At 34.3% G+C, this 23,063-nt stretch overlaps 1 protein-coding gene across 1 annotated transcript in view; it reads left to right on the top strand.

The window, feature by feature from the left end:
* Ano3 (anoctamin 3) overlaps window positions 1-23,063 on the top strand; it is a 304,851-nt gene that overhangs the window by 173,146 nt on the left and 108,642 nt on the right. The gene's annotated exons all lie outside the window — the stretch shown is intronic.

Raw genomic sequence — 23,063 nt, 5'->3', positions numbered from 1 at the left:
TAAAGGGATTATTTACTGTTAGTGACAGTTAGAGGAATCGTATAGCATAATCTATGGATGTCAATGGCAAATGTCTTCCTCTCACCATCACTGTTGTTGCTAAAAGTAACTAAGTATGTTATCCATTATAGTTCTGAGATTATAAATCCATTTTCAAATTAAACAGCTGATCTTTTAAAATGATGCTGTGTATTTCACATAGAAAAATATTATTGGAGATTCTTGACATAAATAATTTACTAGCTCATTAAGATTAGATAGCAAAGCCATTAAAACTGGCTATGTGAAGTGGCACTGGCAGATGAGATCAACATTTTCTCAGCAGTTGATGGGGATACCTTTCTATAACACAGGTGACACTGGTCACATGACAGCAAGGTGAGAACAACTTGATGTTCTTTACAATGCATCTTTCATACGGACATTGCTCAGCTCATGTTTGTGTGTGTGTGTGTGTGTGTGTGTGTGTGTGTGTGTGTGTGTTTCTTTGCCTGGAAATCACATACAGAGTTTAGTATTCTAAGCTTGCTATTGTGTATGTTTCCAAAGAAAAGAAATCATGATTATTTAAGGTACAAGGTTAATGGTTAAATGTGTTCTTTCTGGCTTTAATTGAAAATATTAAATATGAGTTACTTTATATATTATATCCCTGGGTACAACATCCATAATTCAAACATACTGAAAAAAATTGTACTGGATTAAGTAAAGACGTCTTTTCTGATTATTTTCCCCTATACAATATAATAACAAAACTGTTTGAATAGGAGTTAAACTGTATTTAGTACTATAGATAATTCAGAAATGAATTAGTGAACATGGGATTAGGTCAACATATATTCTCCTAGAAAGTACTTGAGCATTTTCCAATTATCAGAGTACAGGAACCAGTCCTCCTAATACATTGAGAAATGACTGGACTAAAACCATTAATTTTATTTGTCTTTACTCGAATCAATGGTTTCTAACGAAAGTACAAAAAAAAACTTCTCTACCTTTATGATCTGACTTAGTACTTTACTTATTAATGATATTATTGTGGCAGTTAGTACTATAAATATTTTTATTTTAAATATGGGACACTCAGAAAAGCATTGTGATTTATTGACCTTTTTATGGACAATGTTTTAAACATATGTTCCTGCGTAATATTAAGAAAATGTCTTTTAGCTAAGCATTGGTGGCTTACATCTGTAATACTAGCTATTCAGGAGTCTGAGACCTGAGCATCTCCGAGGTTCAAAGCTAGCCTGGGGAGTAATGTCCCTCCCCATGACACTCTTATCTCCAATTAACCACTCAAAAAAATGGAAGTGGAGCTGTGGCTCAAAGTAGCAGAGGGTTAGTCTTGAGCAAAAGATCTGAGGGATAACACTCAGGCCCTGAGTTCAAGTCCCATGACAGAGAATATATATATATATATATATATATATATATATATATATATATATATATAATCTTGAGGTATACCAGGTATTACTTGAAACTTTACCCTTAATACTGATCATACTAATCATTTTTCTTCCATCAGTAGAGGCATATTTCCCTTTTCTTGTGCCATTTAACAACTTACATGGACCATTAGACCCCTCCTTACTAAATACTGAAGAATTCTATATTAGATGACCACTAGTGGAAACTGTTCAAGAAATGTAAGATATACTCAACTCCTTCCCCATTGTCTGTGGCTTCTGTAACTTTCAATGTATGTATGTGTTTCTGTGAATGTGAGTGTGTGCAGTGATAAAGGTAGCAGAAATATGGACAGCCACAGCATGATCAAAGTGCTCCCATGAGCTAGAGGTTATTTGGAAGAGATTAAATATTTGAGACGTAAACCTCACAACTTACACCAAAATGAATTGTCAAGGAAGAAAAAAATTTATGACCTCAGAATGAGTATATCCAAAACCAAATAACTTCTGATTCTTTGTCAAATATAAATTTTTTTCATAATCACAGAAAAATATGTCATTACAAAACTAATGACAAAAGTTAGATTCAACAGTTTAGATACTAAACACATCATCAGAACTATGATGAAATAAAAAATAAAGTTAATATGTGGCAATGAAATACATACTAAAATATACACAATGGAGGATTGGCTGTATTATTAACCTATAATATTGTTGTTATACAATGTATAAGTGTAAAAGTAAAAGAACCAAAATAAATTTAAGCATATAAAACTTTAGTGAAAACAGGAATACAAATATAGCCAATCTATTTTGAACAATATTCCTAAACAATTTAAAATGCCATAAAAGAGTCAATACTGAGGTCTAGGAGTGACTGGACATTCTTGCAATCTCAGTTATTCCTGTGCTGAAAATAGGAGGATCATGATTCACTGCTAGTCTAGGAAAAAAGTTAGTGGCACTCTGTGTCCAAAACAACCTTGGTCAAGTGATCCACACTATAGTCCCAGTTATCTGAAAGACAAAAGGTAGGAAGATCACTGTCTGTTAGTACCAGATCAACCCCATTCCTCAGGTCCTGGCACAAGTTGTGAAGTACTCATCAACCAAGCTTGAAGTCCTGAATTCAATGATATTATCATCAAAATAACTAGGTTTCAGGATGTTTCTCAAGATTAAAAGAAATCATTTAAAAACAACAGTTTATTCAAACAAGAGGTCTATGTTGAAAACTAAGCCCCTGAAGATATTAGTCAATGATCTCATGATATGATTATATATCAATAAAGTGACAACAAACACAAATAAAATGGCTATGTATCTATTTTAAAATAATATGTGCAATATAATGCCAATTACATAAAAAGAATTATCTCTTCTCATAGAAAGAATATTTAGAATTATATATAAGAAATGTTTATAGGGTTTATCACTATATGAGAACAAACTAGATTTCATAAAGCTCTCTTCAGGTATTTTTAGATTTAATCCAGAATACCATTGCTAGTTTAAAATCTTCCACAGCTAATGACTAAATGAGAATGGTTCTGTTTCCCAAAACTAGTTTCTATTTTGCAACATTGTCAATGCAAGAGTCCATCAGAAGTTCATCATTTTAGTCAAGTGAAAAAAATGTAAGGAATATTTTAGTTTCTTTCCCCTAATGTGCTCTGATAACCTTATATAGATTATACTATTTAATTCATACAGTACTCAATTATAATAAAGCAATATTGTTTTTTCTTTGACCAGTGAAGAAAATATAATTTACAAAGATATGCTCCTGGTCCACATGTTTGACTAGGTATGAGTAAAGCTTCTAGACTTACCTACCTTTGGTTAAATAATTAGCTAAAGGAAATACAATAATAGAGAGATCTAAAACCTTGCTCTAAACAGGCAGACTTGAATTTCGATAATTATGTGGCTAACAACATCCAAGAACTAGACTGATTTGTTTGTCATGTACACTTGTATCTACACAAATCTAAAAGTGGATAGCGTTTGTCACAAATTTAATATTATTCTTCTTCAGAAAAAAATATTCACAAGTAAGATATATGAAGTACTGATTACCTGATAGTCAACTGATTAAATTTGTTCAAATACATTTACCACAGTAAATTTGAAGTTCGACTTGTCAATTAGAAGACAAAACAAAGCCAGTCCATCTCCTATTTTCACAAAGCTTCAACAGCTGCCAACAACTGGACATAGAACTGAAATATAGCAGGTCTCCAGTAGCATCCGAACATGGAAACATTTAAATTCTACGAGTAAGATTAAAGGAGGTGTTAGGGTAGATTCCTTTAATTCCCAGAATTACTGAATGCAGGAAAATAAAAGTATGCTTTCCTATTTAGAAAGTCTTATTTTGTAGGTAAAACAAAGAAACAAAACAAGGTTTCAAAGTTACTATCTCTCCTGACACTAATTTCTTGGTAATGAGATACACAGGAAGCTTCCCAAATCACTAATTTATTGTTTTTCCTCATGAGTGTTTAGGAATTCATCTTGGGAGTTATATCTCATCAGCTTTCCTGGAGAATAGAGCTCCAAAATGAGAGTTGCAAAAGCTTGTCTGCAGAAATGTTATATACATATATGGAATTTTAAAGTAAATTAAATTTTGTGTGGGCATGCCAGTTAAATGGTACAGATAATGTTCTACTTGATTCCTACGTTCAATCACTTGTAGCCTCACGTCAAACCAGTTTTCTAATTGCTGAGGCATAAAAGCAACTAGAAAGTCAGATTAGAATCAATCAAAGCTCATAATAAGTAAAAATCTAACTCATTAAGAGGTATGCCATCAATTAAGACCTCCAGGTTATATGTTTGGCATAAAAGAAAAACACAAAAATAAAAACAAAGACAAAAAATCCCACTAGATTGGAAGTTTCAACATAATGATGCAGGTAATATTAAATTAATAAAATGCTAACATTTACTAAGGACTTTTCAGGGATTTCACTGATGACTTCTGTGTCCTTACAATGCCTTTAAAAATGTGGAGTCTATTTAGATTCATTTAAAAGTTGAGAAAGTGGAGGTTCTATGGGTGTTTTTCCTGTTACCTGACAGCTGATAAATAGTAGACAAGAATTACATACAAGAAGCCACAACTGTCCAAGACTGTACTATGCTACACTAATAATGGAAATAGGTGCAGAAGGTTAATAGAGGATATCAGACAAGGATTCCAAGTAGTTAGGAAAAAAACGTTTGCATCACTATAAAATGATGGTATACATAAGGATGAAGAGCATTGTATATTCCTCACTAAATTGTGCTTGAAGATAAAATTTGAGGTTCCTGAGTTTACGAGAAATTGAATTGTGCTGAAGATAAAATCTGAGATTGCTGAGTTTATAACATGAGAAATTGAGACTGTCATCTATTGTTTGGTCATTACTTTTCATCTCCCCTGAGTCCTCTCTCTGAATTTATTGTGGCATGCAGTCTTCTTAACTCTACCAAATAACTCAGAGTAATATGTATTTTGAGCAGACTTCATGGTTCTCAATGGAGAAGAAAATGCCAACAAAATAAAGCCTGCTAGTTTTATTGGACTATTTCTGATAACTGCAGATTTTAAAATACTTCTTAATTGTTTGTGGAGGTGGTGACATATTGGCAAATTTAAACCATAATTTCAGGCGATGGTTCCCGTGACAGAAATTTATTGATTAATCCAGTCATGCCACAGGCACTTGAAACACAGGGATTATAGTTACATACCATTCCTAATTTAAAGGTCTCAAATGTTGTGGTGAGAAGTTAATTTTACTATTTCCTAAGCCTGCTGGAAAATCCATTTATAAGCATGCTGATTGATTGAGGCCAAGGCCATGACCATTAACTAGTGGCATCTTAGGCTCTGGTGTCTTGTCAGCTCTAATTAAAAGCTTCCCTGTGGAGGTTTTGTTGACAGAAATACATGTAATTCAGTTGCACTTTACTACGGAAGGTGAGCTTCCTGGGTACAAAAGCATTTTATTTCATTTATTTATTTTTAAATAATGGTCAAATTCTTTTTTTTCTCAGATTGTAATCAAGTCAGCTCAGAACCAATATAATGCATGACTTTCTAGGAGCCAGAGTTGTTTCTATTGTACCCTTATGCAGTTTACAAAAAAAAAAGAAAGAGAATTTCCTGTAAATACTTTTAAAGTAAAATAAAATATATAAAAAGTAATTCCTATGGATTCCACTCAGCTTCAAGAAGATAATACCTGTGTCACACACACACACACAAAATCATGTTTGCCTGACAAATACTTCAGTACCTCCCCTCCATCTTTTGTGTTAATCTGCCCAGATCATTCAACTAACACATAACATAGATTATTAAAAATTGATGGTAAAAATCCTCAAAATGTCACCAACATTATATGACTAAATGTCATTTAGGTGACTCATACAGAGATATTCTTAACCAGTGACAGATAAGGCAGCCCCCTACCCAACCCCAAGAACCGCCTCCTAAAAAGGAGCTAATAGAAAGCAATACAGACATTCTTATGAAGAGATGAATTGTCTTTTTTTTAAGTCATTATTCAGATGCAGGCGTTTTAAAGAATTGTCTAAAAGCCCTTGAGTCAAATGCTTTGTGCAGCATTCAGTATGTGAGAGTCTAGCTAATGGAAAAAGCAGGCGGTGGAAAGAACTTTCAGTTGTCAAGCTGAAGAGTGCTTTAGAGAAGATTGTCATTTCAGACTTTATTGTCAGCAATGAAGGATTCCGAATGCAGCTGAAACCAGAATTCTGATCGTGGTATGTTGAAAAGTGCATCCGTCTAGGAAATCTATATTACTTTGCTATTGTCTTACACAGATATACAAAAGCCCATTAAGGATAAGTGATATTGAAATTTCAGAATTATGAATGAATGTTATTTTGAAATTTTAGAAGTACATGTTTTGAAAAATAAGAAATACTGTAATTTAAAAATATGATTGTTAAGCATCAGTGTTTATCTTGCATTCGAAACAATTTCTACCTCTCTGAAGTTGTGACTGTTTTATTTTAATGTGCTTAGTTATAGACTCCATGGAAATAGTTACTCACAAATTATACTTAACTAATAGTTAAATATTTTTTAAAAGTATATGTTGGACTCCATGGAAATGGTTATTTCCAAATTACATTCTTAATTAATAGTTAATTGTTTGTTAAAGGGTATGTCTTAACTGTGCATAAGAAATTATTTCATGCAAGATTATTTTTGTTAAATACTAATCTGAAAAGTTGAAAGTCTGAGAAAAATATTGAATTTAAAGAAGTTTGTCTCAGGATTACATGTTAAAACTAAAGAATGGTATGAATTTCACTGGCATATTAGCAGAGAAAAAATGTTTTCAACATGCTGTCTTTATTTCTCATGGCTTTAAAAAAATGTAATTGTGTCCCTGTTGTTATTTTTATTCTTTGTTTAATAATGCCTAGTGATTCCACTTGGAGAAGTTTCACTTTCTACATCTGCATTAAAATGGATTGTCATTGATATGGAAATAAGTGTTCTTTTCCTGAGGAAAAATAAGTACTCAAAGATCTCTTCTATAGATCTTAAATGTAAAAAATCAAAGAATAGGAAATTTATATTCACATATATCCTCTGCATGTTACTTCTCAGGGCTATTTCGAGGTCATGGATGAAAGTATGTTTTATTTAAAATCCAATAGGCAACTATAGTCAGTAGTCCATCATTGACAATTCTACAGAAGAAGGTTTGGCTTTACATGATCTTTCTTAGATAAATCAGAGAACCTATGATTTACAAATGAAAGTGGGGTGGGAAGGAATAGCATACCTAAGAAACAGTCCTCCATATATTTAAATTATGTAAATCCCATCAGTATTTGTACACTATTCAGTTTTTATTCTTCGCATGGATGCATATCATATTCCATGGTGTTGAGTACTTTCTGTCCAGTATGCAGGCCAGATAGCTCAGGTGCTGTAGGTGAGTTCTGAGCTCTTATCTTCAGTGATTAATTTTCTGTCTTCTTTGATGCTCAGTGAAATAGCTCTATTTCATAAGGTACTCCATATGTGAAAAACTAATACCATTTCGATATAATAAATAAAATCATTTTAAGAAAAAAACTATCTCAGAGGCAAAAGGTCTGGTAAAATCATTTAGATGAATTAATGGTTTAAAACAACTTGCAAAAATAAAAATAATTGCAATGTTTCTACACTCACTTAATTCACTTCATAATCTAATAGTAGCTACACATTTGGGACTCTTGAAAGTACATGCTGCATAATTATATTTTATATTTATGAGAAATATGTATGTTTTGTTATTTGAAAAGAACCACTCATAAACATAACTATCATTAATCATTAAACTATAAAAAATGCTCTTGGTATTTTTTGTCAATAAAATTAGAGATTACATTCAATGATATTTAAGACTGAAATCTCACTTTGTAAGAAATTTTGGCTGCATCAACATTTATAAAAAATGCATGTGCTTCTTTTTCTAAGCAGATACCTGATAACAGTGGTTGTCAAAGTAGTGAATATCCAAATTCTCTGTAGGGTGTTATAAAAACAAATGACTAATCTCTACTTTCAGAGTGCTTGATAACAACAGGTCCAGTTGAGGCTACAAAATGTGCATTCTTTCCACATGCCCAGGTGATTTGTGCCTCTTGGTGCAAGGTTTGAGAACTACTGCCTTAATCTTCCCTAGTATCAGCCCATCATCTGCCAGATTCTGAACATACATTGTCTGGACATACATTGTGTGGAAATATATTGATGGATAAAACACGTCAAGTACTCACACCTGCAAAACTTGTAATTCAATGGAAGTATCGTAGAATGGATATGTAAGCTGATATATAAATATCTATTGGCAATGTTTCATAAGTGGGTGCTGCATGGTTTAAGGTTGTTTTCCAAGTGATCAGGGAGACATTTTCTGAGAAGATGGGATTACAGGAGGGAGCTGAAATATGAGAAATCAGTGTAGGGAAGAAAGGAGAAAGAGATACCAGGGAAGAAGAGCATCTCTGTGAGGCCCTGGTAGGCCCTGGTAAAGGCTATGTGTTTGGGAAACTGACATATGGCCTTTGGAATTCAGGTGCACAATCCCTGAACATCCAGACCACCTAAGAAGAGAGGAGAGAAATAAGAAAGCCATAGTGCTACAGGGACCAATTGAGGGGGACATCTTACAGAGTTCTCAGTCTAAGAGATTTTGAAAAAAAAAAAAAAAAACACCAAAAACATGTTCCTGTAAGGTCACTCTGCCCCTCTGGATGAAAGTGGTATGACCTAGCAGCAGTCCAGTGAAGGTAGTTTGGTGAATAATGGCAGCAGGTGGAGAAATGTAACAGACAGTTTCCAAACTCAAAATGCAGGAACTACAGGTACCTAAACAGAGGGTAGTTGTAAAAAATACCAATGAGATTTATGTACTAGATATTCATTGATGCCATGGAAATTAGTTTAAAACAGGTTATAAAGCCAAATTAAACTCTGTGTGCATATGTGTGAGAGAGAGCAAATTCAATAACAGTAGTGAGAGCACAGTGATTTTAAAATTTCTTTCATTTTTGTTTTCTGCAATTTGAAAAAAAGTATAGTATTATAAAACTTATAAATTCAGGTATTTCATTGGCATTGGGAAGACAATCACAAGTTGAATCACTATTTGTGTGTATTTATGTAGGTACACTTGTACTTGGCAATATATAAGATAGAGTGAATGAATGTAAATATCTTTCCGGTCCTCAAAAAATATGCTGGAATTTGGTGACCATCTTAGTAGGGACTTTAAAGGAATGGAACTTAAAAACTGACATAATTCAAATCAACTTCGCTAAGCAGGCACACTTTTTATCCCAGCTATACAGAATTTTGTAATTGAGAGGATCACAGCTACAGGCCAGCCCAAGGGGGAAAAATACATAAGCTTCCATCTTAAAACACTTGGCATAGTGGTTCCCACCTGTCGTCCTACCTATGACCTGAAAATGTAAATAGGAGGATCATGGTTCAGGCTGCGTTAGGTAAAGACAAGCCTTTACCTAGGCAGAGAAAATAGGCTGGAAGTATGGCTCAAGTGACAGAGCACCATCTTTCAAAGGCCTCAGTACTCCCCCCCAAAATTAAATAACCAGAGTAAAAAGAGCTGAAGGCATAGCTCAGGCGATAAAGCACTTTTCTAGTCATGCAACACCTGAGTTCAGACCTCAGTAACAACAAAAATTATTGCTCCAGAAGAGTTATACTCTCTATTATTTGTCAGTCCTTCCCAGTGACAGAAGCTCCTATCACAGGACACCATCAATAGGTCTTGAATCCATTTGCCTTTTTACTTTGCCCAGGGGCATATTGTTTATTCAGTTTCTTCTGTCTAGGAATGCTTGACTCCGTCTTCTATTTATTTGTTAGGATTCAAGTCACTTCTTACTCACTTGAGAATGATATTTTTGTCATTAATAGGATAGTCACTTCCTCTTTGCTACCACAGACCTTGTTCTCCACTCTCTGCCCACATGCCATAAATCAGACCAAATTGTAATTATGTGTGCTCCAACCTCCCTCCATGACTAAATTACTCTCTCTTGAAGTAGGCATGTTGGGGAATATTTTTCTTTGTAATTACCTCAGCACCTGGTGCAGAGACTGACTCATAACAAGAATTCAAGATAAACTTGTTTAATGAGAAAGGCAAATGCATAACTGTAAAACACCACAACTTTAGATGAACTGCAGTTATTAGTGTGGATTTAAGACCAAAGAATATGATACAGATGAAAAGCAAATTTACTTTAAGAACAGGTAAACTTTGGGTTAATTTTACCTCTAGAAACTGTAGATAATTCAAGAGATTAAGAGAGCTGCAAACAAAAATATCAGTTATGTCATTATGAATGATTCACTTAGGCCTACTTACTTGCTCAATGATAAACAGTGGCTGGCAGATATCTCTTATATGGACTATGATATCTTTGAACCAACTCAGGAATGGTTTATCTTGCTCATGTGGTATTTGTTTTATTTTTAATATGTTGTTATTATAAAAATACTGTACAAAGGGGTTACAGTTACATGAGTAAGGTAATAAGTACCTTTCCTATGGAGCATTGTTGCCTCCTTCTTTGTTTTTTCTTACCACCCCTTTCCTCCCCATCTCCCCAACTCCTCCCTCCACCCCCTCCTTCCCCCCCCCCCCGCCCCCGCAAGTTGTAAAGTGCATTTTCAACATAGTGTCTCCTACATCTCATTGTTACAATGGGTCGACCTGTATCTTTATTTCAGCATTTTGTTATTTCTCTTTCCCTCCCCAAATTAGAAAAATGTATATACAAGATGCAGGGCACTGACATCAAATACAGTGAAAACAGGGGCTATACCATGGGGGAAGAACATACAAGAGAAACAAAAAAAATCACAGTACATTTAAAATACGTTTGTTTTAATTTTTTTGAGTGGCTTCAGTATTAATTTCCATAATGGTTTGGAATAATTTGTATTTCTACCAGCCATATATAATGATTCTTTTTTCTGTGCATTCTTTTTTTTTTTTGGTTGGTTGTGTGGCTTGAATTCTGGGCCTGGGCGCTGTCCCTGAGTTCTGCATCTCAAGGCAATCACTCTACCACTTGAGCCACAGTACCACTTTCTTTCTGTGCATTCTTACCAGGGTGTAGGGGTTCTTGTTTGTTTTATACGATCAACTATCAATAGAGTGAAGAAGTTGAACTGTTTTGTGGATTTATTGACTATACATACTACCTTTGAGAACTGTCTGACTTCATTTGACCATTTATTAATTGCATTATTTGCTCTTTGATGTTTAATTTTCCAGGTTCGTTACGTATTGTGGATGAATTCTTGCCAGCGATTTTCTTGCAGTGGCAATTGTTTACTTTTCTGTGCAGAAACTTCTCTTTTTTTCCTTTCTATACTTACATTTATATGTTCTTCATGATTTTTATGTTTTTACACACTAAAATTATCACAGTAAGAATTCATTTTTAATTTTTGTTTATTGTTAGAGATACTGGAGTTTGAACTCAGGGCCTTATGCATGCTGAACTTGTTTGCTTGGCTCAAGATTGGCTGTTTGCTATTTGTTGTTTTGGAGATAGAATTTAGAGTATTTATCTATCTCAGTGGCCTCAAATTTCCATTCTCTGGATCTCAGCCTCCTGAGTAGCTAGGATATCAAGTATGAGCTACCAACATCAGCCTCGTTTTAATCTTTCCCTTAGGCCCTATCATGATACTCCTATTGCTCCTCCTGCTTGCAAAACACAATTTAGTGGATTTCACAGAATCTTCTTAATTTGATGAAATCCCATTCATCAATCATGCTATTATTTCCTGACCTATTGTAATTCTGTTCAGAAATTCATTGTCTATGCCTATGCCTTGACATATTTTCCCTGCCTTTCAATGAAATGAACTTTGTTTAGGAAAAAAAATCACAAGGGGTTGAATAGCTAAAAATAAATAAGGTTTTCTTTTTAAGAATTAGCAAACAGAGATCATGTACAGTATGAGCACAGACATTATCTATAGATGCACCGTGTATCCCCTGGAGATGTCACTGCAAAGCAGGAGTTCAAGAATATAAGGACTTACTTATGTGCTTAGAATATTTATGTATTTGCATGTGTTGTTAGTCCCAGTTAGAGAAACAATTCTTCATTTGAACTCAAGGAGATAAGCAGGGTTCTACCTTTCCTGTACTATTTATTTTGTCATGACTGCTTCAAGTTCATCAGAAGTTACTGGCATATTTGACACTGAAGTAGAACAGTTTCATTAATAAGTTTTTTTAAGCAGCCATCAGGGAAAAGAATAAGAGTGGGACTGGTTCTGCAGTAACTGCTATTCTTGTGGAGGCTGCACTTTTATCTCTGTCATCTCTGTCTGATAGGGCCTCAGAGTGATACAGGGTCAGAACAGGTTGGCAGGAAGAAAAGCTTTTAGTAGAAAAGAGTAACATTAACTGAACACTTTTAGAATACCCTTTTAAAAGAACCACTACTAATACCATATCCTCCTAGTCATCAATGCTTAATGCAATTGCCCATGTTCTGCATGAAACAATCTTCTTTGCAAAAGGGTTTTTTATTGGAAACTTAAAATCCCCTGGCTTTTATAGTCTCCGAGAAATCAATCACTACACTCCTTTAACCCACAGATGATTATGTGTTTTATTACTCCATGGTGGCTTTTTATAGCAAGAGGCTAACAAGCAACATCAAATGTAATTTCACTAGAAAGTACAGTGTTCATTTTATTTAAACTTTTCTACTGAGAATTCCCTCTGGGGGCATGAACCTAATGCCAAGGGGAAAAAAAACTTGTGTGTTTGTTGCTACCTTCCACTATGTGTTCTACGTGTATATGTATGTGTGTCTCCACCTCTTCCCATGTCTTATAGAAGAATTATGGAAAGAGAACAATAATGAAAACTGTACACATTGAATCAGTTAGGGTCGTATTGAGGTGTTAGGAATGAATCATTGAGTGCATTTAATAACATACCTAGTCAACATGTCTAACCTGTGAATCTTTATAATTGGTACAGGATAGGTACTATGTATTGTACAAGCTACAAAGTTAGGCCTCTGTCTTCATTGATATACATAATCAATGGTCTTGAAATTTTCTAATTGTCAAACTACTCATGCAAAGTCAACCGGCTCATAAATATCCAAAAATTGTACAATCATTTCTTGGGAGTTGTTTACAGGCTTTCTCTGGGCAAAAACCTCATGGTAAAGAAAGACATTCAGAGAAACGTTTGTCAAAGTCTTCATGCCCAGGAATCCTCTAGAGGTCTCAGGAATAAGGAAACAGCAATTGTTTCCTTTCTTACCACTAATAACTTGGAGGTGTGGAAATACAACTCTAGGAAATGTGGTTTTTGACACAATTTGTTCTCATCTTCCCCAAACCCAGAGAGGAAACAGGTAGAATTTAACCTACCTTTGAAAGTAGCTACAATCACTTTTAAAAACAGCACTGAATTTAGAGCAGCCTCAAAAGTTTTCCTAAAATGGAACACATATCTAAAAGCAAAATACTTAAATGTATGTTATTTATTTCATATTAATTTTTGTCTAAGATACTTAATTTTTTATAAGTATGGTTTATATCTTCTCTGAACACTCTATGCAACTTCTAAGTCCTAGGAATATTGTCTATAAACCAATCACAATAAGCACAAGGTCTTCTCTGCTTTCTAGAATTTCTCATTCTGACACGGAAGAGCAAAGATACTGTATATCAATTGTTGGCCATTGGCCAGAGAATGAGAATTAGTTATTTACCTAGAACTGAAATAGTGCTTGATAGATTTGGATTTGCCCTGAGGCTCTATAATGAAGGAGAGTAATCACCACTGTCTTGTGGGAGCTGTTAAGCTGAGATGTGTTCTTTCCGCTTCATCCCATTCTGGAATGAAGGCTGATAGATGCTTTTGCTTCAGCATGTGTGGCCTTTTCTGTTTCTTTTAGTTTTACTTTGAGTTTCTTTTCAGGTGCTGTTCTACCTATATGCTGTCTGCTTTGTAGAACTTAGCTCTTTAGTAAAACTTCATATGGTCAGCTCAAGCTATCACGATAATTTCCAATGTTTAACTACTTGTGCTTTGTTTCTTGAGATATGTAGTTTAAATGTTTATTAGGGTCCAAATAGCCTTGTTGTTATTTATTGATTTTCTTTTGCATTACTGGGGTTTGAACTTGAGGCATCATGCTTGCTCAACTTCTTTCTTGGCTAGTGATCTATCACTTGAGCCACATTCCCAGCCCAGCTTTTTGCAGATTAGTTGGAGGTAGAATTTCATTCTGCTCTACTGGCTCTGAATCATAATCCCCCCACCTAACTATGATTATAGGAGCGATTCCCCTAGCTCACAGAGTTTCTTGTAATAAAATAGGTATCAGGTAATACCTTATAGTCTGCATCTTGTTTCAATACAGCCTCCTCACTTAATAATTACAGCAATAAATATAGTCTGCTACCTGCTTACTAATCATTTAAATATATCAAACCATTTAGTTTCCTGGCTAGACTATGAGACCATATCTGTCTTGCTCCATCTTTTTTCATCCATGCCTAAAATAGTTACAGAGGCCAGAGAAATATTAAATCAAATGTTTTCTTTTTCTTTTCTAAGCAAGTACTTAATTCTCCACTTTTTTTCGACTTTATGAATGAAAAAAAAACAATGGACATAGAGCTCAGGAGATTGTAAGTCTAGGTAGTCAGGAAAAGCAGAGGCAGAGTTAAAAATCCAAGTCTAAGACTATGAATTTAATACTAGCTTACTTCTGGCCCTGATAAGGGGAAAGAGCTAAGATAAGGAAAAAAGCAAAATTCTCAGCACATAGATGCTTAAAAATATCTTAATCAACTTTCAGTGTGAAGAGCTTTGTACTAGCATCCTTTTTATTCAGATTACCATTCAGCTTTCTATCACTCTATGCATCAGAAAGTGTCTGAGACTGAGTAACATTCAAAACAAGTGTTAATGACAGAAACCTCTCTGTCTAACACACACAGTACTTGCTAAAGACTAGAGCTACGCATGCGTGTGAATTTTTGCTTTGTAAGTTGATGCAAGTTGAAAAACTCAATTATCGTAACCTGTCATTCTTTGGATCAGATTACTTCCATTCTCATTTACTAATTTACTTTATGACTTTTCTCAAAAGCAGGTCAGTGGGCAGCTCCAGAGACAATACTGTCTAAGGGATAAACATGGTTTTAATGACCTTTAAATCTCTTCATAGAAATACAACTTCATGTTTGGCTAACAGGGATGTGTTATCAAAGATTCACATCCGTTAATCAATAACCAAGGTATAATATTTTTCAACTTTCAAAGCTATTGTCCTTACCACTTTGTCCTTATGTTTTTATTTGTAATTGGAATGATATATTATCTATGATTTTGCCAGCTTTAAATATTACAGTCATTAAATGGATATATAACTTATATAGCCTAGGGGAGATGAGCTAGTCTAGCTCTGGACCAGGACAGGAACATTAAGTCTTTCAGGTACACAGCTTTTGTTCTGACTTTCTTCTTCCTCCTCTTGTTTTATAGCCCTCAGGGGCTAGAACTCAATTGCTCAATGGCAGATGGCCTAGGCACTGCCAACTGGCCTGCTTTTTTGTCCTCAAAATTCTAGCCACTTCCTCTCATCTTACTCTTTGCCAAGAGAAATACAAAATAAACTCAGATTTGATTTAAGCTAAGAAGTGAATAGCTTCCTATAGTTATGTGATTACCAAAGCATACTTGTTGAACAGGTTTTAAGATGCAGAGGAACAACTTAAGTATTTTAGTGGCTACACTCTTCTTTCAGTGTGTTTTTAGAAAATGTTTAACCAGCACCTTAATTTTGCTATTGCTACTTTGGATAAATGGCTTTATAAAAAAGACTATTATCAAATATCTATCTACATATAAATATGCATGCATGTGTATGCAAAGCTAGAAAGCATATATGTATATGTATGTATATACACATATATGTGCATATATAGATATGGCTATAGAACTAGATAAATATATAGATGATGATAGATATATATAGAAGAATTAAATAGATATATTAACCAGATATAATTGATGGGAAGCAAGAGCATATGGTATCCTGTCCAATTATTTCTCAGGTGATGATCACCACTTATCAGCACCTAGTGTGCATCTGCCACTCACACTACTTTATTTTAATATATATCAAGCACAATCTTCACAATTTTACAAGAAATTGGATAGGCCTTATTACTACCATGTATCTTTGCTTATTAGTAAATAATATTGTAAACATGTCATCTCTACCCAACATGGTCTCTAGAGTCACTGCAATCCCCATCAAAATATGCTTAATAAGGAGTGAAAATAAGCAATCCTAAAATTTGAATAGAATCACCAAAGTACTCCAATACTAAGAATAACCTTAACCCTAAAAAGAATGAAGTTGGAGGCTTTTCAGTAGCTGACTTCAAAATATATTAGAAAGCTGTTATGACCAAAACATCATACTACTGGTATCAAAAGGGATATCCAGGATAAAACACAGAATAGAGAGCCCATAAATAAATCTATATATTTATAGCTAACTCATTTTCCACATCATTCTGAGAATATACAATAGGAAAGGACAATCTTTTCTATAGTGTTAGATAGACTGGATATATTCATGCAGCAAAATAAAATCAGTCCCTTGTCCCACATCATACATAAATTCAACTCTGTATTGAAGAATTGTACATGAAATCCCGCAACATTGTATATACAGCTATTTGTTGAATATATAAACATGGATATTTTCTGAGTATATTGCCAATTACCAAGCAAGATTTAGAAGCCATTGATTTTTGTCTTGAGTTAGTTATCTTCTATAATTTAAGAAATAAAGTTACTCACATCAAAGGAGTGTCCACATCAGAAATAATACCCTGGGCTATAATGCTATAATCTTGCATTGCCCTTTACAACAGGTTCAAAGAGACTCTCTCCCTCTCTCTTCCCTTTTATGCATTTGTCTTTCCCCCATCTCTCTCTCCATGCATCAATCTATCATCTATCAAGAGTAACTTTCTGGAAACATGGAAAGACTGGGGTGTTGTTAATGGTAACAGATAGTCTTTCATAGAACAATAGATTTTAATACTCTGTGGTATGTTTTTGTTTTTGTTTTGGGGGATTTTTTTTGCTTGTTTGTTTTTGTCTGAGACCCAGACTGAAACTCAGAATCTGACACTTTTGTTCATTGGCTAGTGCTCTACCAACTGAGCCATGACTCCAGCTCCAATGGTAAATTTTCACTGCCAACCTTTCAATGTTTCTAACATGAACTGATACATTTTTGCTGAGAAGAGATTATTAATAGCCAACATGATAAGATCATCTATTTCATAACATTAATAAAATATTGTTTGATGATGCCTCTTTCTTTTCCTGGTCCTCAAAGATTACTGTTTATGGGCAAAGTTTCTGGCATAAAGGAGGTGCATATATATATATATATGATAAATAATAAATGTATGATAAATAATACATATCTAATAATTTAAAGTAGCTTTCTCTAAAATATGTGTTAACTTGTCTAATTACACATTTGTGGACAAGGTCGCTGATGATAATACAAAGTAGTAATTCAGTGTCAGATACTTTGATACCTTGATCTGGAAGTCCTCCAATACAAGTTAAATATTGAAGTGAAACAGTAGCCCTTGACTGAGATAACATTCTTGGCTATTCTTTGTTTCAGGAGTAATTTTCCCTGTTCTTCATTTTAACTTGATATTTGACTTTGTATTTGCAACAATACAAAAATAAACCCAACCTGCCCTTGTATGCATTGACCTTTCTGTGTTGAATATCCTCTTCTATTCAGAATCCTGATTGCCTTTCACCTGTTGCAAACTCAGCCCAAATCAGGGAGTATCTTAATATTTCAAGTAAGTTTCCTACTGAGAAGTTGTAAAAGTACCTTTTTAGAGTGAGATGGCTGATTCAGTCACCATTGTACACTTGGCAACCAGAGAATTCAACATTCAAAAGCCTATATTGGGGGAGGTATATAAGTATTGTTAGGGATAAAGGTCTTCTACATGCTCAACTATGCCACTCAGCTCTTGATTTTGAATTGTGCTTAGTCCTGAATTTAACTTAGTAATTCCTCACAATAGTGTAAACTATTCAATGTTTTGAAATATATTACTTTACAAACTTTTTGTTTGCTCTTCTGGAAAATTGATCTAAATAGAAATATAGTTGCTTAGGTAAACTTTCATTCGATCTAAATATCTCCCTTCCTTGCTTGCTTGCTTGCTTGCTTGCTTCCTTCCTTCCTTCCTTTCCTACCTCCTTCCCTCTTCCTTTCTTTCTTTTGGTCTCTCTCTTTCTTCCCTTCCTTCTTTCTCTCTCTGGATTTTTTTGGTGCCAGTCCTAGGGCTTGAACTCAGGGCCCATCGGCTATCCCTGAGCTGTTCTTGCTCAAGGCTAATGCTCTACCTCTGGCTTTATTGATGGTTAATTGGAGATAAGAATCATATGGACTTTCTTTCCTAAACTGGCTTTGATCTGCAAACCTCAGCCTCCTGAGCAGCTAGGATTACAGGTGGGAGCCACCAGTGCCTGACTAGGAATTCCTATTTCTAATTAAAACTCAGTTGCCTTACTCTGCTTTGTGAGCTCCACAGGAATTTCATGACAAAATAGTAAGCTATATATGGAAATCCTGTACCTAATTTCTTCTATCCTGCTACAAAGCTTAACTCCCTGACTCCATTTTCAATAAAATATTTTAGTCTATTATCATTTAAATTTAATCATTCAGCAGAAAAATCTTCATTCTCAAACAACTAGTGATTCTTAGCGATATTTCTTTTACTTTTCCATCTGCTAGTGGCAGAAGTGACATTAATGATAGATTGCATCAAGTAAAATTCTTGTTGAAAGTTTTCTTAGCCAGCCAACGTTATCAAATTTACAATGTATTCAACAAAGATTGTCTGTGATGATCATTTTTTTAATTTAATTTTATTGTCAGGGTGATATACAGAGGGGTTAAAGTTATATACCTAAGGGACTGAGTACATTTCTTATTGAACTTGTTACCCCTTCCCTCATTTTTCTCCCATTTTCCCTCATCCCATCATCCCAAGTATAGTTCATTTCCAACATTGAATATTGCTGTTGCATTGGTTCATTTATTTTTTAAACATGTTCCTTCAACCTCAAGGAAACCTCTGCATCTGTAGGGACCAATATGCTCCTTTACTGTCTCTGATAAGCATGTTTTAATTTTATCAATGTAAGTGTAGGTTCAAGTGCAACTGGTAAAGGATACTCACTCTTCCATGCCCATGGTTAAAACAGAAGTTTATTATTTAAATAGTTGTGGTGATAACTATAGTGCGTGTGTTTTCTCCTTTGTTTTTTAAAGTGTTCAAATCAGTCTTAAAGATAAATTGCATAAATCATTGTTGCCTTTGTTAGGTTTCATAGGTGAGGTTAAGTTATAAGAAAGGTATTGTCTTCTTTGTATCCAATTCTAGGGATTGAACCAGAGCCTGACCCCTGCTAGACAAGTGCTCAGTCACAGATATACATAACTCAGAGCCTCACAGTAAGATATCTTAATGACTGAAAATACAGTCTCAGATAGCTTATTTCCAAGGTGAGAGGGCATCTTTGTCTTTTAAATTAATGGTTATTTTAAATATTCCAGCTACATTACGATACCTTTCTGAATTAGTTCTAAAGGTGTTATATTGTACTTCATTTGTCAGTGGATATAGGTTACTACTGAGATTTGCTGTTGGCTATATTGCTAAAATTATAAATGTGATTTCTGTTTCTATGCCTTGCATCTACATTTTGCTGGAAGGATTTTTTCATTTCTGCACCTTCTTTTTCCAACCTTATTTTAAATGTGCCAAAACATTTTCCATTCTAAAATGACCTGTGTTTTTTGCTCTGACTGATTTATGCAATTACAAACCATTGAGTTAGACCAGAAATTGCTTTGTGCTCTGGGATAAGTAAAAACTTGGATTCTCTTATTTTCTTCTTTGCCATATTAACAGTTTGCCATATAAAGAGGTTGACATTCTTAATTCAATCCGAAAAGACATTTGATGTCTATTGGGAAGTAAATTCAGATGACAGAAATTTATGTATAAATTTTCCATACAGAAAGAAAAGTCTTATCACTTGGACCTACAGATCTTTACAAAATAGTCTGCTGGAGAAATATTTAGGACCAAGAAGGACATTGTGGCACATTTTCTTGCTTCCTGGTGGAAGAAAGAGGGGTTGGAAGGAAAAAGAGTTATTGGAAGTCACATTGACAAGGACAAAACCATGAGATCCACTTAGTTCCACTCACTTCCTTCTCTTGCTTCTTCTTTCCTTTTCTTTCTTGTGACAAATTTCAAGCAGATATGCTGTCCTGAGTTGTTCTGGTGAGAAGTTTAATGAGTGAGACCTTAATAATTTCTCCCATTAAAATGATAAACATGAAAAAAGCTGCCTTTTAATCTTTTAATCAAACTCTTTAATTTTCTTGTAAATCATGATCCTTGCTGCAGTGGACACAGTCTGAGATTTGTTCGCATGATCCCTGCTCCTGTATTTATATCCTGTGTAGCCACCTGCCCTGTAACTTGCTTCTAACCATAGTATAAGGCAAAAGAGATCAGTTGTGTTGCATTATGGAAGACTGGCTTTTGAGACTCACTCTGCAAACTCTCCTTGTCAGTTTGGACAAGCAAGTAGCCATATTGGGAAAGTTTACATGCCAAGGCCTAGTAAATAGTTTGAAGTAGCAGAACATAACTTTCAAATAATAGAAGAAGAAGAAGCTGAGCAGTTATTCCTTACCCTCAAGAAGATGAATTCTGCCAAAGACCTGAGTTAGTTTGAAAGTGGGCTCTGCCTCACCAGTCAAGCCTTTCTAGCTTTGCACAGATCTATACAAAAGATCCAGATAAACTTGACCAAATCCTTAAAGCAGAGATGTACAAGGAAAAAAATGTGAATGTATCATTTTTAAGTAGATAAAGTTTGAGATAATTTTGACAAAGTTAAAAAAATCACTAACCCTTATGATAGAGCATGATATTCTGATACATTAAAATATAACCTTATCAGTGAATTCTTGACATTAATGGAGCATTAGAAATTCCTTCCTCAAATTGAAGTCCAGGAGGTGTTTGCTAGGAGGCTAGGTAAACATACTCAATGTTATACTCTGTCTGACTGACTAAGATACATTTACATTTTTTAGTAACTTTAATAATTCATAACCATCATTGAATCAATTCAGCAGAAGTTAAGGGAATTAAAAAATAAACAATTTCAAGTGTTCAGCATGATGAAATCTATAATGGCCTGGTCTCAAGAGTCTCTGTACTTTAAGAAGCTATAATTTTAAATAAGTCTTTCAGTGTGATTTTTTTTACTACAGTTCTTACTTGGAAAACAACCCAATTTAGGATATGTTACCTTGTGTGTCTATTCCTATCCAATGATATTCATATAATCATCACCATCACATAATAAGAATCATCTCAAATAAGTAATATTGTATGTAGTTTTTATCCTGGCATTTATGAAACCTTTTTCTAATATGCATTTATTATGTACCCTGCTTATTGGTTTAATCTTCACCACACCATAGCTGTTGATCTTACTATATCTACCTAATAATATATTGATCTACTCAGCTGTGCCTGGGATTCAACATCTATCAACTAGGATAATAGTATGATTCTCTAATTCTGTAAGCACGACATATTGTGTGTGTGTTCACATACCTCAAATGTGTAACTGTTTGTGTTTTGCATAGAACAGCACTCAATCTTTGTTTGGCTTATGCTAGTTATTAGGGTGATTTCTTCAATTAATTTTATTAGCTATTCTGTCCTTTGTTGGCACGTTTTCAACTATGCTATAGAGAAATCTGGAGGACAACCTCACCTCGTATGCACCCTGCTATCTGATATGAATACTCCCTAGTTTCTGATTGTCAGAAATTAGCATTTCTAACTGTCACAGAATAAAGACATAGCGATGGCATGAGGTTACAGAGGTAGTAAATCTGGTCAGAACCCTATCTAGAAGGATATCATAGGGAGTCACATCTATACATCATTGAGAGCAGTTATTGGCATTCCTAAAACTCATAATTTAAAATTATTTCAAACACTTGCATGTAATCAGTTACATCTTTACATATTTTAAATTTAAACTAGATGCATTATTAAAAATTTGAACATATCTTTTCAAAAATAGTATTTTTAAATGAAAATTTTCCAAGAGAAAAAAAGCAAGATTTTCATTATTCTATCAGCATTTAATACATTTCCACCAAATGCGGAGTTCCTTCTGAAATACGTTTATGAGGCACAGTCTATTTTTAACAAGGACTGCTTGTTTTCTAAATATGTGACTTTCTTGGGATGACAATAATGTTTCTTATTTTTCTGAAATGAAAGAAAATTAAAATGCTTCATTCATTAGTCAGTAGGAAGTAGGGTCTGTAACAAGAGCTATTAGTAAGAGATGGTTGTAATTCCAAAATAGATTTTAATTACATGTAAAGGATTTGAGAACTTTTTTTTCTAACAAAGAAGTGTAAACTAGAACTTTTACATGAAGCATGATATCAGTCTCACAGTATCTAGACAACCCTCTCCCAATTCATCATTAAAGATTATCACAAAGGTGACTAGAATATCAAAAATAAACACAACTACCAGAAACTAATGAAAATAGTTCTTTTTCTAATTATTTGCAGTCAGTAAGATAGGATTAAGAAATCCAAACTTGGAACACTCACACTTGACCTTTCCAGCTGAGCCCCTCCTTATGACTACCCAATGAGGAGAGATGGACTCACAGGTTCCATTGTGTGCCTTGCTGAATAGGAGGACACTTACTAATCCCGACTCTTGACTTAGTCCCTCTGTCATTCTTCAGCTTGCCCTGTCACTCTCAGAATCCAATTAAAGCAATAAAGAAACACGCTCTAAGGACATAGGAATAACCTTCTGAGCTACCAACATTAAAAGTTGTGTTATGGATAGGAAAGAAACTAGCAACAGCTAAAAGTCACATCTATTTATAAGAG

The sequence above is a fragment of the Dipodomys spectabilis genome, unplaced genomic scaffold (genome assembly GCF_019054845.1).
Source record: "Dipodomys spectabilis isolate Male_0828 unplaced genomic scaffold, ASM1905484v1 ptg000145l, whole genome shotgun sequence".
In the NCBI taxonomy this organism is placed as follows: domain Eukaryota; kingdom Metazoa; phylum Chordata; class Mammalia; order Rodentia; family Heteromyidae; genus Dipodomys; species Dipodomys spectabilis.
Note: the sequence above shows the minus strand (reverse complement) of the source record. Positions and strands in the feature narration are given on the sequence as shown.